The sequence below is a fragment of the Heterodontus francisci genome, chromosome 2 (assembly GCF_036365525.1).
Source record: "Heterodontus francisci isolate sHetFra1 chromosome 2, sHetFra1.hap1, whole genome shotgun sequence".
Lineage (NCBI taxonomy): Eukaryota > Metazoa > Chordata > Chondrichthyes > Heterodontiformes > Heterodontidae > Heterodontus > Heterodontus francisci.
Window position 1 is genome coordinate 115,594,090 of NC_090372.1, and position 16,831 is coordinate 115,610,920.

Genomic DNA, 16,831 nt, shown 5'->3' on the forward strand with positions numbered 1-16,831 from the left:
ATGTCCTTTAAGGAAGGAAATCTGCCTTCCTTACCCAGTCTGGCCTACATGTGACTCCAGACCTACAGCAATGTGGTTGACTCTTAACTGCCCTTTGAAATGATGCAGCAAGTCACTCAGTTATATTCTAGAAGATGGCACACCACCACCTTCTCAAGGGCAATTAGGGATGGGCAGTAAATACTGGCCTTACTAGTGACACCCACATCCTGTGAATGAATTTAAAGAAATAGTATGGTCAGTGACTCCTCTGAACTTTGTTGTTTCTCTTTGGCTACGTGAACAGCCGGCATGGACTCAACGGGCTGAAAGGCCTTCTTCTGTGCCGTAAATAAATGACTCTAGTGATTAATAGAAATGCCAATGTAAGATATAAGCAGACTAATTTGGTCCCACCATTTCTTAGGGAAAAAAGCCACGTCTTTCATCAGCAATGAAAGATACTGTACATATGCAAAGTTTCTGAATAGAAAGTCATTATTGAAATTAATTTAACTTTACTATACAAGAACAAGATTGGTAATAATGGTATTCTAGATGTTTTGTGACAATTTTAAATCTTTTGTAAATAGCAAAGACATTGTAGCAGTTGATATTATTGGTAAATGCATATTCTTACAATGCCCAGGGCGCTGAGCTGGATTTAAAGTTACCAGTTATTTAATACTGAGAATATTAGTTACAATATTAAAAAAGAACACCCACAGTTTTTGCAATGCATATTACCTTGAAATTCAGTAAAAAAATACTAAGGATCATGTAGCTTCAACTGCTCACAGTTGTAGTCTGGTGGCAAAAGTTTTAGGTGGGAACAAATGGATGCATCTGAGGTGAAAAAACTGCTGAGTGAATAGGTATGGGATTTGTACACAATAGTTATAAAGTAATAGATTCGGTAACTAAAAACTCAGACCATATCTAATTAAATCAGACCCAGTGGCTCACTGGCTCCCCTTCAAAGAGAATGCTATCAGGCTTTTCAAACGGTCACCAGCCCTTCCTAATCATGGCTGAAGTGGAATTGTGCCTTCCCATTTGAACCATAATATTGGTAGGTCTCTTTTAGAAACTACAGAAAGGAATTTTTTTCTCTAAGCTCCCTTTAATTTTTTTTGTAATTATCTTAAATTTGTGCCTTGTCATTATAGTCTCGCAACCAATGGAAATAAACTATCAGTATCACCCTTCATGATCTTTAAGACTTCCATCGGTCACCCTTAATTTACTCAGTCATACACAAGAAAAAAGTACAGGAAAAGACCATCTGGTGTATCAGTCCTGTCTATCCAGGCATGATGCAGTTACTACACAATCTATCCCTCATCATGTAATCGTCTGAGAGGCAAAAAGCAGCGAGAAAACCTAAGCCCAATTTACGAAAATCACTGGGAAATTCCTCTCTGACTTCCCACACAGTCAAGAAAAACTCCATGAGACAGCAGTAACCCATAAATGCTACTATTCCCAGCTATCTAACAACTTATCCTCTATAACTGGAAAAATCTTCCTCTCTCAAGAACTTGTCTATCTCTTCATTGAAGAGCTGCCGGCAATTCATATTCACCACTTCAGCAATCTGTTCGAGGCTGGTAACTCTCCATGAAACATCTAAAACATCTCTTGCGCCTGATTTTATCTGTTTTCCCCCAGTCATCCGGTTTCAAATAACAAAATTCAAGTGGCTCACAAAAGGAATTAAGGGAGGTTAAAAAAAAAACCTTTACAATGAGGAAAGCTACAATGTGAAATCTAATTCCATCAACAATTTAAAAACCTCAATCATAGCCCCTCAATTCTACATTTCTCGAATAAAAATAGCCCTAACTTCATGGAGCTCTAAAAATAGATATAATCTTTGTCACCCACCTCTGTACCTTCTCCAGGACCTTGATATTTTCAATAATAGGTGGAGACCCAAACTGGGTATATTATCTTATTTAACTTGAAGAAATAATCAGGATTCCTTAACCTTCTAGGCCCTTCTGAAAAACACACCAGCTTCTCAAATCTCTCTATAACTATAACCCTTTATCCCTGATGTCAGTTAGTCCCCACTCCAGCTTTTCCCTTGCTATAATGGATGCTCAAAATTGTACATAATACATCAATGCCAGCCTTACTAAGGTCTTGAACAAATTCAACATTATCTTGTTTTTGTATTCTATGCCTCTAGATACAAATCTAGGAATTCGGATTGCCATTCTTTATGGCCTTTTCTACTTTTAATGGCCTGTGTAACAACACTCCTTACTCGCTCTATTTAAAATGTAACCACTTAAGGTACATTTTCTTTCCCCATTCTTGCTTTCATCTGCAAATTTCAATATTGTTCTCTCAATTTCTAAATTAAGATCATTTAAATGTTTAGTAACAGGCACAAATTTTAGTCCAAGAAATATTTTTAACCCCTAATCTTTGCTTTCTGCTCTCCAACATCTCTCTATTCATATGTCCACATTGCCCTTAATCCCATTCGATTATCTTTTGTCACAAGTCTCTTTATTTATGTGGTACTTTATCGTGCTTTTTGAAAACCCAAATAAACCACATTCACTTCATTTCCTTTATTTTCTGTTACCTCTTCAAAAAAATTCTGTAAAGTTTGTCAATTGTGACCTGGCTTTAAGAAATCCATGGTCCCTGATTATCCCATATTTTGCCAAATGCATTATCCTAAATTCCAGATTCTAGTAATTTAACAAGACTAACTGTTCTATAATTTCCTGGCTTAACCGTGTATCCATTTTTTGTCACTCTGCAGTTTTCTGCCACCATTTTCATTTCATTATAATTTTGAAAATTATAGTCATACCCTGTATGAGTATACCAAAATAATGCCAATTAAGCAAGGTAATACCTGTAGAGGAGCTGTTAGCTAGTTCTGATCTGATTAATGCCTGTAAGTCAAATCTCGATAGTAATATTCAATAAAAAATTGAGTTAGCCTTTTAAATACTAGCAGACCCCTTTTAAGAAATATCTACAAAGCTGCAACTGAATTAAATTCAACCTGTACCTTGGCCATCTTCCTTGTAAGATGGTTGCAATACAAAAGGCACTCAATCATCTTCTTAGCTATTCATTGCATGATCACTGGTTTATCTTGGCTACTTGGGTGGTAGTAAATTTTGAAGTACTACCTGCTGAGTAGCATCCAAAAAGCAATGCTGTTCAGCACCAAGTCTGCAAAGGTGCTGGCTGGCTGATTCATTCACCATCACTGTTAACTTTCATGTACAAAAGGAAAGGTCTCCAACATGAGACACCAGGAATAGCGAACATAGCTTAAATTCCGCTGTTGTGAGGTCCCAAACTTTGAGTTCAGCTGAACAGTAGCATTCTCACCTCGAAGTCAGAAGGTTATGGTTCAAGTCCCAGCAGAGACTTGAGCACATAATCTTGGCTGATGGCTGATACTTCTGGTAGAACTCCCAGTGTCCAGGGCAGCATTTATCCCTCAACCAAAACCATATAAACAGGTTGTCTGCTCATTTATCTCATTGTTATTTGTGGGACCCCGCTGTAAGTAAACTGATTGAGTGTTTACTTTGATTATGAACAGTTACTACACCTCAAAAGTACTTCATTGGCTGTGAAGCACTTTGGACATACTGAAGGCATGTAAAGTGTGATATAAATGCTAGCTCTCTCTTTCTTCATAATGCAGGTCATGATGGGAAGCCAGTAAAGAGACGGCCTTGGTACTTTTAGAGGCTGAAGAGGGGGAATATACCCCAAAGTAAGTTTCTGGGCCACCCTCAGAAATAGCATAATGGCTGGTTTTGTACACAATTGGTGGGAAGTTATTTTCTTGGCTGAAAGGACCCAAGTTCAGAAACTTTTGCCCCAAATTCTTCATTTCAAAAACAAAACATTGCATTCCAACTAAAAGGACAATGTTTTACCTTGAAAGTACTTCCCAACCATAAAATTCCTCTTTAATAAAAAGGAATACAGGATTTGTACTATTTGTATAATGAAACTGCACATCTTGTTGGAAGCAAATTCAAAGAAACTACTTTTAAATGTCTGTACTGTTAATTTAGAAGCTTTCTAAAACAAAGTTATAAGCCACTCTGCCAGTATACAAGCTCTTCCAACTATATTAGAATCATTTGGTTTTAATTCACTTTTAGTAAATGAAGTCAATATGTTAAACTCTCAGGGTTTGAAGAGCAGCCACATTATCGTTACTAATCAAATCAGATTGAGGTTACTGTTTATTACCACACAAGGGCCCATTATTTACCACTACACAGTGAGCTTAAACCAACACAATATTATTTCACTTTTGGCAGATACATTTAAAAAGTCAGTGTTCCAAATTCAGTTTCCTCTACAAACAAATCCTAGAAGTTCAACTTTTAATCACTTTATATATTGTTCACTAATCTGTTTTAAATTAATCATTTAACTTTAAGAATGTATGCTGAACTATGCTGATAAATTTTTTTTTTAAAATCTAAGCTTTTCTTACGCCTTACTGCTACTTAACTGTGGACATCTCCCTTCAAGTGGGATCATACAGATGAACTTGGCCAACAGACTTGCATAAAACTGCAGCTATCAAATTTTAATTTATATTGAGCCACAACGCAAGGCATGGAGCAAGGCAGCCAGATATAGTTCTCCTTCAGTCCCCTCACCCAAGTAAAGCTCTATATAAAGCTTCTGCTCCAACAATCCATCCTCAATTTTGACATGATGCATCTACAAATTTTCAGTTATTGCACTTTTTTTTATTCGTTCATGGGACTTGAGTGTCACTGGCAAATTCCCATTTAGCTGCCACTAATCAATAAAACCCATACAGTTTGACTCTAAAATCCACCCTAGCACTGAGGACATAAATCCTGAAGCTGCACAGTTTAGTGTAGGACAACAATTTTATATTATATCTGTAGCATAATGCCTTTTTTAATATGGCAAAGACAGCTATGTTACACAACAATCATTTTACCTGAAATTTTAAGGTAGGTAGTTAGGCAGTTTCAATTTGAGCCAGGACATATATCCTAGCCTCGGGTGCAAGGAAGTTTAATTAGTGGATTGCAATCATCAATGCATTCATTTCATTTATTTCTATTCTTCATACTAACTAGTGAATCATTTGTGCATACTGACAGGAAGTCAGAGGAAGTAGTATTTTATAGATGGTGCAGTGTCAGGGATAGTATGAGAGGACATGGTATTTGGGATGGGTTGTTGGTAACGTGATGATTTAGGAATGGCGTAAAAGTTGTTTAGGAATTGGGACAGTGAGCTGTAATGTGGTTGACGCTTAACTGTCCTCTAAAGTGGCAAGACTAGCCTCTCAGTTACATCAAACTGCTGCACTGCAACAGTTTAAAAAGGCAGCTCACCACCAAGTGCTTGAGGTAACCAGGGATGAGCAATAAATACGACCACGCCATTTTCTGAGAATTAATTTTTTTAAATGCAGGCTGATGAGCAGTTTGAAGACAACAGTCAGTAGCAGGTGCAGCAAAGAATTGAGGACTCCTGGGGAAAGCTGAAATAAAGAACTGAGATGAGGTAGAAAGAGTAGCTGAATGGGTAAAGAGTACTTGAAAGCTGGAATGGATAGTAATTCAAGTGAGTGACGTGGGGCAGTAAGAATTGAGTTGGGGAAGTGAACAATTTTCCGGGGAAAGTTAATATGGTAAAATGAATAGTTGTTAGATGTAGAAGGACACATTGTACAGCGAGCTCGTCACTGGTATTAGACCCACCGGCCGTCCTTGTCTCCGTTTTAAAGACGTCTGCAAACACGACAAGAAGTCCTGTGACATTGATCACAAGTTGTGGGAGTCAGTTGCCAGCGATCGCCAGAGCTGGCGGGCAACCATAAAGGCGGGGCTAAAGTGTGGCGAGTCGAAGAGACTTAGCAGTTGGCAGGAAAAAAGACAGAAGCGCAAGGAGAGAGCCAACTGCGTAACAACCCTGTCAACCAATTTTATCTGCAGCACCTGTGGAAGAGTCTGCCACTCTAGAATTGGCCTTTATAGCCACTCCAGGCGCTGCTTCACAAATCACTGACCACCTCCTGGCACTTACCCATTGTCTCTCGAGACAAGGAGGCCAAAGAAGAAGAGATGTAATTGTAGTTCAAAATGAGATGCCCCTATGATGAACTTTCTATGCCACCCAGAAAAATCAGCTATTTTAGCTCACTTTCTTTGGGATTAATAAGGATTTTCAGAATCAAAGTAATTTATCTCTGTGCTGTGGCTCCATTGAAACATAAAAAGACAGCAACCCACCCAGTAGAGTATGAGACTTCTCTCGGATACTACCGCTGCCTGTCCCATACATAGCTTCAGGATTGGATAACAAGGTGCATTAGAGAGTGAATTAAATTTTCCCTGATTGCAATGTGTAACATTTGCTGTCTATTTGGCACATGCAACCAAACACTCCAAAGTGCAAATATGAGGACACACAGCAGCACTAACCAGAGGGAGCCAAAGTATGAAGACTGGGCCACAGAACAATGCTGACCAGTGATGGGACATTTGACTTTTTGTGGTTAAAGCAGACTGACCAGCAAGGGCACCACAGAGAGGTGTGAACAAAAATACTGAGGCAAAAATTCGATTAAGGACGTTGGCAGACACAGGGACCACATAAGCAATTACTCAGTGCCTGGTTCCACTGAAGCAGCAAGTGCACAAACTTCATGCCATCTGATCATCAATATGATTGTAGCATGCAACCCTGTGTAAAATGCTCTACTGACTAGCTGCAAGCTCAGAGGGTTGGGGGGGTGGGGAGGTGCAGGTTTGTGCATATCTAACACAATGTACAGCTAGCCTGCAATTTTCAAAGGCACTCTGCCGCTCTTAAAGAGGTGAACTCATGCTACAGCAGCTGCTGGAACAGTGCCAGCAAGTCTTTGATGGAAGGAAGACAACTGCAAATAGAACAACAGGCCAGAGAGATTGATCTCAGGTTCACTGGTGTGGTGTTGGAGGCCTTAGTACGGGAGGTTGAGGAGGAGGAGGAGGGAGGTCATGTTTCCACAGAGGGCATGCCCTGCCAAGGGAATGGGAGCTGGTGGCCAGAGGGGTGAATTCCCAGAGTCTGGCCCCAAGGACTGGGCTGCAGTGCCAGAAAAAGTTCAATGACCTCACACAAATGATCAAGTTCAGTAAATGCATCTTCAAGTGACACCACCAATCCGATGCTGCTCAATGCACCACAGCCCCATTAATCATGTATCAGCAATCAGTACTCATGACTAACATTCAGATGCTCCACCTCACCCAAATACAGACAGTGCCAGACTTGCACCTACCTCTCCCACATACTTCCCACTATTCAACTATGGCAGGTACATCACCCAAATACATTGCAACACACTCACTGACATTCTTCACTCTCTCTTGCAGGACAAGGTCACACATAACCACAGGGAGTAGTAGAGACCCTCCATGGGACAGGCATGTCTGCATCTCCTTAGCTCTTTGGACAACACAGTGCTCTGCATCATGGGGCTAGCAATGACTGAGACAGGTACACCCAGCATCGCCAAGAACATTCAGGATGATGGTACGATCCTGCCTTATGTGCCTTCTCAAATCCCACTGCAACGTCATCCTACTATCTGGCATGAAGGGCAAGTTGCAGATGGTATGACCATGGACCTCTTGCATTCCACCGTCACCCCTAACCTCCCCTTCCACATTTTTGTTCAGATACTCAACAATTACCCCCTAGCCAGTCAGTGCAGTTTCATCATGAACGCCACAAGCAACAGCTCACCTCTGATCGTAGAATCTTAGAAATTTACGACACAGCAGGAGGCCATTTGGGCCATCATGTCTATGTCAGCCAAAAAGAGCTATCCAGCCGAATCCCACTTTCTAGCTGTTGGTCTGTAGCCTTGTAGATTATGGCACTTCAAGTGCATATCCAAGTGCTTTTTAAATGCGATGGGGGCTTCTGCTCCTACCACTCTTTCAAGCAGTGAGTTCCAGACCCCTACCACCCTCTGGGTGGAAAAATATTCTCAACTCCTTTCTAATCCTTCTACCAATTACTTTAAATCTATTCCTCCAGTTTATTGACCTCTCTGCGAAGGGAAACATGTCCTTCCTATCCACTCAATCTAGGCCCCTCATATTTATACACTGCAATTAAATCTCCCCTCAGCCCTTCTCTGTTCCTAAGAAAACAGCTGTGGCCTATCCAATCTATCGCCATTGCTAAAATGCTCCATTCCTGTCAACATCCTCATAAATCTCCTCTCTATCTTCCCTAATGCAATCACATCCTTCCTGTTATGTGATGATCAGAATAATGTGCCATATTCTAGCTGTAACCGAACTAGTGTTTTTATATAGTTCTAGCATAACGTCCATGCTCTTATGTTGAAGAAGCACTTGATTTGACATTTGCAGCCACCAGCTCAAATACTGGCACTGCATTGTAGTAGAGAAGGTACTATAGAGACAGGATCGGCACTGGCAAGTCACCAGGTCCGAGTGGACTGCAGCCAGGACAGAGGGAAAGGATGCCAGCTCACCAGAGGACAAGATTACACACAATTTCTGCTGCAGAAGCCTCAGATGAGGAGACAAACAGAAAAACACTGTTGGGCATGCAGAGAGAGATGCTTGGTACACTGGTACACAAGCCTGCCAGAGAGCCTGTTGTCACTGTCAAGGAGTATGAAGGAGTCCAGCTTGGTTCATGGTATCGTGCAGAGCTAGGAATCAACCATTCCAGCGCAGAAGAGATGGCCAACTCCATGACAGCTCTCAAGACCCAGCTGTGATGCAGTGACTAGTGGTCAATGTCTCAGCTTTTTTTTTTACAGCACAGGCAGAAACCACCTAATATCTCAGTGCTGCAGTGGAAGCTCAGATTAAGGTTATGAAATCTATGCTTGCTGCCATGCGACCTAGCATGGTACCATACAGGCTCAGACTGTTGTCATCATGGCTGTGGATACCAAAGGGGCTTGCAGGCTCTCACTGCAGTCCAGCAATCTGTGCTCCAGCTGATTACTAGGATTGCTGAGGCACCGGCCTGGGAAAGTAACAGTGGCTCCCCGGAGCACAAACACCTTTCAGCTAGCCAGTCCAAACCTCTGCCACGCCAAAGTGGTGCAGTCTGAAACCAGGCCCTCAAGACCCAGAGCTGCTCTGCCCCCAATGAAAGTCAGCAGCTTTCCACCATCCAATTGCAGGCACTAGGGTCGCACTGCAAAAGACAGGCACTGAGGAGATTACTTTTTTTATATATATTCTTTCATGGGATGTGAAAATCACTAGCAACTGCCCTTGCGAAAGTAACTGAGTGGCTTGCTAGGCCATTTCAGAGGGCAGTTACGAGTCAACCACATTGTTGTGGGTCTGGAGTCACATGTAGATTTCCATCCCTCAAGAACAGAGGGGTTTTATGATAATAGTTTTATGGCACCATTACTGAGACTAGCTTTCAATTCTGGACTTTTCAATTATTTGAACTTTTCAATTAATTAAGTTTTTAAATTCCACCAGCTGTGGTGGGATTTGAACCCCTGTCCCCAGGGCATAGACTGGGCCTCTGGATTACTAGTCCAGTGACAATCCCACTACGCCACCATCTGCCCCTGATGCACTAGGGGGAATATGTCAGTTTGGTATGTATTATTCAAAGTGTTGTTGGATAAAGTTGTTATGCAATTTTTTTTGTGATGCCTTTTCGTTTAGGATTTTGCCAAGAGGACATTGTGAAGGTCCACAGCAGAGGCATTGCAAAATGGGGAATTGTGCAGCTATGGTGATCGGGGGATGAGATCTTAGGCAAACCGAAATCTGAACAACAAGTAACAGGCAGCCAATCGGAGTGAAGGGGTTCCGGATGCCTCCTCCCTCCCTTTTCCTACTTATAGTCATCTTCCTCCTGTTTCTCCTCTTCCCGAAGTGCCTTCGAAGGCCTGCTGACCAGGGCCGCACCCTCATGACAGCCAGCTTGTGTAAGATGCAACAGACCACCAAGAATTTGGAGGCATGCTCAACGAGTACTGGAGGGCTCCCCCGAGTGGTCTAGGCAGCAGAACCATTGTTTCAGGACGCTGATGGCTTATTCCACGTTGTTCTTGGTGACCGCATGGCTCTCATTCTAAGCGGCTGTCCATGTGTGACTGAGTGGCCATGTAGAGTCAATGTCAGCTAACATGGAGGCCAGGAAAGGAAGTTGGGTGGTCAGTAATTTGGTGGGAATAGAGTTGAAGGAGCAGTAGATGGGTCCCATGGACAAGATGAGCTCGGAAATGGTATGAGGGGAGATAGGAGAAAAATAGAGAAAGATGTGAGTTCAAGGCTACAGCAGGGGAAACCTTAGTGAAAATCTGGTCCAATGGGATATGGGAAGGAAGGGGAAGTGACAGACAGATAGTTTCTATCTTAGTGACAAAGAGGTCCAAACCCATTAACTGCCAAGTGCTGCCTAGTGTTTTCATGGGCAAATGCGTCATCTGACATTTTAATAGGTAGGAATATTAATTACCACTTTAACAACAGGGCTTGTTCCCAATTTCGCTCACTGTGCCGGTTTTGAATCTGAGCACCACCTTCTTTCTATTCTTCCTAACTTCTGGTTGGCCATCACAAATTTAGCAGCACATCAATGAAAACAGCATGCAGGTTTAATCGAATTGGTTAGACAACTAGGATTTGATTCTTATACTGGCGTGATCACTAGAAATAGCAATCACTACAAAATGATTCTACCGTAAAGTCTCATACAACAAATTAAAGAATGAAAATTTCGGCAATTCAAACAGTTATAAACTTTAGAATTTTTTGCAGAGCTGACCTGTAAAGCATTGACAGGATTGCCTGCAGCAGGGTATACTGGTACTTCATATTGATTGGGATGATTTCTATACTGGAAGCAATGATTGTTTAAGGGTTATAGAAAGTTTAAGGCATGGAAAGAGGTTACTTGGCCCATCATGTCTGTGCCAGCCGAAAAACGATCCACCCATTCTAATCCCACCTTCCAGCATTTGGTCTGTAGCCTTGCAGATTACAGCACTTGAGGTGCACATCCAGACTTCTTTTGAATGAGTTGAGGGTTTCTGCCTCAACTACCCTTTCAGGCACTGAATTCCAGACCCCCATCACCCTCTGGGTGAGAAGATTTTTCCTCAACTCCCCTCTAATCTTTCTACCAATCAGTTTAAATCTATGCCCCCTAGTCACTGACCTCTCTACTAAGGTAAATACGCCCTTCACCTCCACTCTATCCAGGCCCTTCAAAATTTTGATTGATCCAATTTATTCATTTTTGATCTGAGCGGCTTGAGTGCATAGGGTGGGGGAAGGGACAAGGCATTCTGGCTACATAAAGTAATATTTCTACTAATTTTGGGAGGTGGGGGTGCCCATTTTTCCCTGCTATAAATTTAATCTTCATATATGCTGACTGAGCCATACAGTAGACTAAGTATTAATAAAATCACAAAATTCTCCAAGCACTAAGTGGAAAGCTCTTTGGAAAATGCAGTTCAAATTCAAATCTCAAAATCATATTACATGGGACACATGACATAGGATACACACAATTGTCTCAGTATTTCAATAGACTCTAGACCTTGGCTTGAAGTATTAAACTGTAATTTAGGTCATCCAGTAACCAAAGATATAACATCACTTCAGTTCTCTAACAGCACAGGTATTCTACAGCCCAACCACATATAGCATGATCAAAGTGGTGAGAGTAGGAGCTAACAGCATCCCGAAATGCCAAGTACTTATAGGAAACCAGTACTGCTGACATCAGTGTGCGATCAAAATGAGTGCTATACAGGCTGCATGTATCATCTGCTAATTCAAGAAGCTAGGGGGTACAACATGTTTGTGTTTTTAACTGAAAAAGCAAAAGCTCATAATACTTCTGATCATAAAAATCCACCTTAATGATCACATTCCTTAACCAGCATTAGCTTTTGTAGAGAACAACTCTCATCTTCTATTCCTCCATTTTCTCTGACACCTTATTTACAATCTTTCCAAAGCCCTGGATTGCACAGTTGCCTTGCAACAGTGCTCCAACCTGTCTCCTACCCCAGCAACAGCACCAAGACCGCCCTACTCAAAGTGACTAACGGCATCCTATGCAATTGTGACTGTTGCTCACAGTCAGTCTTCAGCTTCTTCTACTTCAGACTTGTTGACAAAATTAAAGCCCATGAGATTAAAAGGACAGAGGCACCATGGATACAAAATTGGCTTAAGAGAAAGGAAACACAGCAGTGGTGAAAGGTGTTTTTTTTTTGGATTGGAGGGAAGTATATAGTGGTATTCTCCAGGGGTCAGCATTAGGATCCCTGCTCTTTTTGATATATATTAATGACTTGAACCTACAGGGCATAAGTTAAAAGTTTACAAATGATATGAACTTGAAAATATTGTGAACTGTGAGAAGGATAGTGATAGACTTCAAGAGGACATAGACAGGCCAGTGAAGTGAGCACACACATTTAAAGCATGATCAAAGTGGTGGGGGTGGGGGCTGATAAGTTACATTTTGAAGTGCTACATTTTGTTAGGAAGAATCAGGAAAGGCAATATAAGCTAAATGGTACGGTTTTAAAGAGGGTGCAGGAACAGACAGACCCAAGGGTGTATGTATACAAATCTTTGAATGTAGCAGGACAAGTTGAGAAAGTTGTTAAAAAAAACATATGGGATCCTTGGCTTTATTTAGATTATAAAAGCAAGGAAGTAATGGTAAATCTTTTTAAAACACTGGTTTGGCCTCAGCCTGAGTACTGTGTTCAATTCCGGACACCACACTTTCAGAACAATGTCAAGGCCTTGGAAAGGGTGGAGAAGAATGGTACCAGGAATGAGGGACTTCAGTTATATGGAGAGACTGAAGAAGTTGGGATTGTTCTCCTTACAGCAGAGAGGGATAAGATTTTATGGAGCTGTTCAAAATCATGAAAGGTTTCTTTTTGCAGCGGCGACAGGGAGAGCGAGGTGGCAGCTGGCGGCGACAGGGAGAGCGAGGTGGCAGCTGGCGGCGACAGGGAGAGCGAGGTGGCAGCTGGGTAAGTGAGTCCTATATATTTGGGCAGCGGCTGAACCCGAGACACTACACCTGTAGTGTCTCCCACCCGCCCTCCTCCTCTAACCAAAAAAAAAGGACTCGGTGGTGTGCAGATAAGGTAAGGCTTTTTCTATTTCTTTTTTTTCCTGTAATTGGTGAAAACTTTTCGTTCCTTTTTCGTTTATCTAAGTTAAGACTAACTTAAGCTTAAGATTGAAAATGGCAGGAGATCTCAGACCTGTGTTATGCTCCTCTTGCTCAATGTGGGAGCTCAGGGACACGGCTGATGTCCCTGACTCCTTCACGTGCTGGAAGTGTGTCCAGCTGCAGCTCTTGTTAGACCGCATGACGGCTCTGGAGCTGCGGATGGACTCACTCTGGAGCATCCGCGATGCTGAGGAGGTCGTGGATAGCACGTTTAGTGAATTGGTCACACCGCAGATAAAGATTGCTGAGGGTGAAAGGGAATGGGTGACCAAAAGGCAGAGAAAGAGCAGGAAGGCAGCGCAGGTGTCCCCTGCGGTCATCTCCCTCCAAAACAGGTATACCGTTTTGGATACTGTTGAGGGAGATGCCTCACCAGGGGAAGGCAGCAGTAGCCAGGCTCATGGCACCGTGGCTGGCTCTGCTGTTCGGAAGGGCGGGAAAAAGAGTGGAAGGGCTATAGTTATCGGGGATTCGATTGTAAGGGGAGTAGATAGGCGGTTCTGTGGTCGACAACGAGACTCCCGAATGGTATGTTGTCTCCCAGGTGCACGGGTCAGGGATGTCTCAGATCGGCTGCAGAACATTCTGAAAGGGGAGGGTGAACAGCCAGTTGTCGTTGTGCACATAGGCACCAATGATATAGGTAAAAAACGGGATGAGGTCCAACAAGCAGAATTGAGAGAGTTAGGAGCCAAGTTAAAAAGTAGGACCTCAGAGGTAGTAATCTCAGGATTGCTACCAGTGCCACGTGATAGTCAGAGTAGAAATGAAAGAATAGTCAGGATGAATGCGTGGCTTGAGAGATGGTGCAGGAGGGAGGGGTTCAGATTTTTGGGACATTGGGACCGGTTCTGGGGGAGGTGGGACTATTACAAATTGGACGGTCTACACCTGGGCCGGACTGGAACCAATGTCCTTGGGGGTGCTTTTGCTAATGCTGTTGGGGAGGGTTTAAACTAATGTGGCAGGGGGATGGGAACCAAATGAGGAGGTCAGTGGACAGTAAGGAGGTAGTAACTAAAGCCTGTAAGGAACTAGATAATGAAGTCAGCGTGACTAAGGAAAAGAGTAGACAGGGAGCAGATGATGAACGCAAAGGGACTGGTGGTCTGAGGTGCATTTGTTTTAATGCAAGAAGTGTAGTAGGTAAGGCAGATGAACTTAGGGCCTGGATTAGTACCTGGGAGTATGATGTTATTGCTATTACTGAGACTTGGTTGAGGGAAGGGCATGATTGGCAACTAAATATCCCAGGATATCGATGCTTCCGGCGGGATAGCGAGGGAGGTAAAAGGGATGGAGGAGTTGCAGTACTGGTCAAAGAGGATATCACAGCTGTGCTGAAGGAGGGCACTATGGAGGACTCGAGCAGTGAGGCAATATGGGCAGAACTCAGAAATAGGAAGGGTGCGGTAACAATGTTGGGGCTGCACCACAGGCCTCCCAACAGCGAGCGTGAGAGAGGTACAAATATGTAAACAGATTATGGAAAGATGTAGGAGCAACAGGGTGGTGGTGATAGGAGATTTTAATTTTCCCAACATTGACTGGGATTCACTTAGTGTTAGTGGTCCAGATGGAGCAGAATTTGTAAGGAGCATCCAGGAGGGTTTTCTAGAGCAGTATGTAAATAGTCCAACTCGGGAAGGGGCCATACTGGACCTGGTGTTGGGGAATGAGCCTGGCCAGGTGGTTGATGTTTCAGTAGGGGACTACTTTGGGAATAGTGATCACAATTCCGTAAGTTTTAGAATACTGATGGACAAAGACGAGAGTGGTCCCAAAGGAAGAGTGCTAAATTGGGGGAAGGCCAACTATACCAAAATTCGGCAGGAGCTGGGGAATGTAGATTGGAAGCAGCTGTTTGAAGGTAAATCCACATTTGATATTTGGGAGGCTTTTAAAGAGAGGTTGATTAGCGTGCAGGAGAGACATGTTCCTGTGAAAATGAGGGATAGAAATGGCAAGATTAGGGAACCATGGATGACAGGTGAAATTGTGAGACTAGCTAAGAGGAAAAAGGAAGCATACATAAGGTCTAGGAGGCTGAAGAAAGACGAAGCTTTGAAAGAATATCGGGAATGTAGGACCAATCTGAAACGAGGAATTAAGAGGGCTAAAAGGGGTCATGAAATATCTTTAGCAAACAGGGTTAAGGAAAATCCCAAAGCCTTTTATTCATATATAAGGAGCAAGAGGGTAACTAGAGAAAGGATTGGCCCACTCAAGGACAAAGGAGGAAAGTTATGCGTGGAGTCAGAGAAAATGGGTGAGATTCTAAACGAGTACTTTGCATCGGTATTCACCGAGGAGAGGGACATGACGGATGTTGAGGTTAGGGACAGATGTTTGATTACTCTAGGTCAAGTCGGCATAAGGAGGAGGAAGTGTTGGGTATTCTAAAAGGCATTAAGGTGGACAAGTCCCCAGGTCCGGATGGGATCTATCCCAGGTTACTGAGGGAAGCGAGAGAGGAAATAGCTGGGACCTTAACAGATATCTTTGCAGCATCCTTAAACACGGGTGAGGTCCCGGAGGACTGGAGAATTGCTAATGTTGTCCCCTTGTTTAAGAAGGGTAGCAGGGAAAATCCAGGTAATTATCGACCGGTGAGCCTGACGTCAGTGGTAGGGAAGCTGCTGGAGAAGATACTGAGGAATAGGATCTATTCCCATTTGGAAGAAAATGGGCTTATCAGTGATGGGCAACATGGTTTTGTGCAGGGGAGGTCATGTCTTACCAACTTAATAGAATTCTTTCAGGAAGTGACAAAGTTGATTGATGAGGGAAGGGCTGTAGATGTCATATACATGGACTTCAGTAAGGCATTTGATAAGGTTCCCCATGGTAGGCTGATGGAGAAAGTGAAGTCGCATGGGGTCCAGGGTGTACTAGCTAGATGGATAAAGAACTGGCTGGGCAACAGGAGACAGAGAGTAGCAGTGGAAGGGAGTTTCTCAAAATGGAGACGTGTGACCAGTGGTGTTCCACAGGGATCCGTGCTGGGACCACTGTTGTTTGTGATATACATAAATGATTTGGAGAAAAGTATAGGTGGTCTGATTAGCAAGTTTGCAGACGACACTAAGATTGGTGGAGTAGCAGATAGTGAAGGGGACTGTCAGAGAATACAGCAGAATATAAATAGATTGGAGAGTTGGGCAGAAAAATGGCAGATGGAGTTCAATCAGGGCAAATGCGAGGTGATGCATTTTGGAAGATCCAATTCAAGAGTGAATTATACAGTAAATGGAAAAGTCCTGGGGAAAATTGATGTACAGAGAGACTTGGGTGTTCAGGTCCATTGTTCCCTGAAGGTGGCAACGCAGGTCAATAGAGTGGTCAAGAAGGCATACGGCATGCTTTCCTTCATCAGACGGGGTATTGAGTACAAGGGTTGGCAGGTCATGTTACAGTTGTATAGGACTTTGGTTCGGCCACATTTGGAATACTGCGTGCAGTTCTGGTCGCCACATTACCAAAAGGATGTAGATGCTTTGGAGATGGTGCAGAGGAGGTTCACCAGGATGTTGCCTGGTATGGAGGGCACTAGCTATGAAGAGAGGTTGAGCAGATT

The 16,831-nt window shown here is 42.9% G+C and overlaps 1 protein-coding gene across 1 annotated transcript in view; it reads right to left on the reverse strand.

Annotated features, from left to right (window-relative positions):
* The window catches only part of LOC137379849 (electrogenic aspartate/glutamate antiporter SLC25A13, mitochondrial), a 262,864-nt gene that overhangs the window by 244,960 nt on the left and 1,073 nt on the right, over positions 1-16,831 (reverse strand). The gene's annotated exons all lie outside the window — the stretch shown is intronic.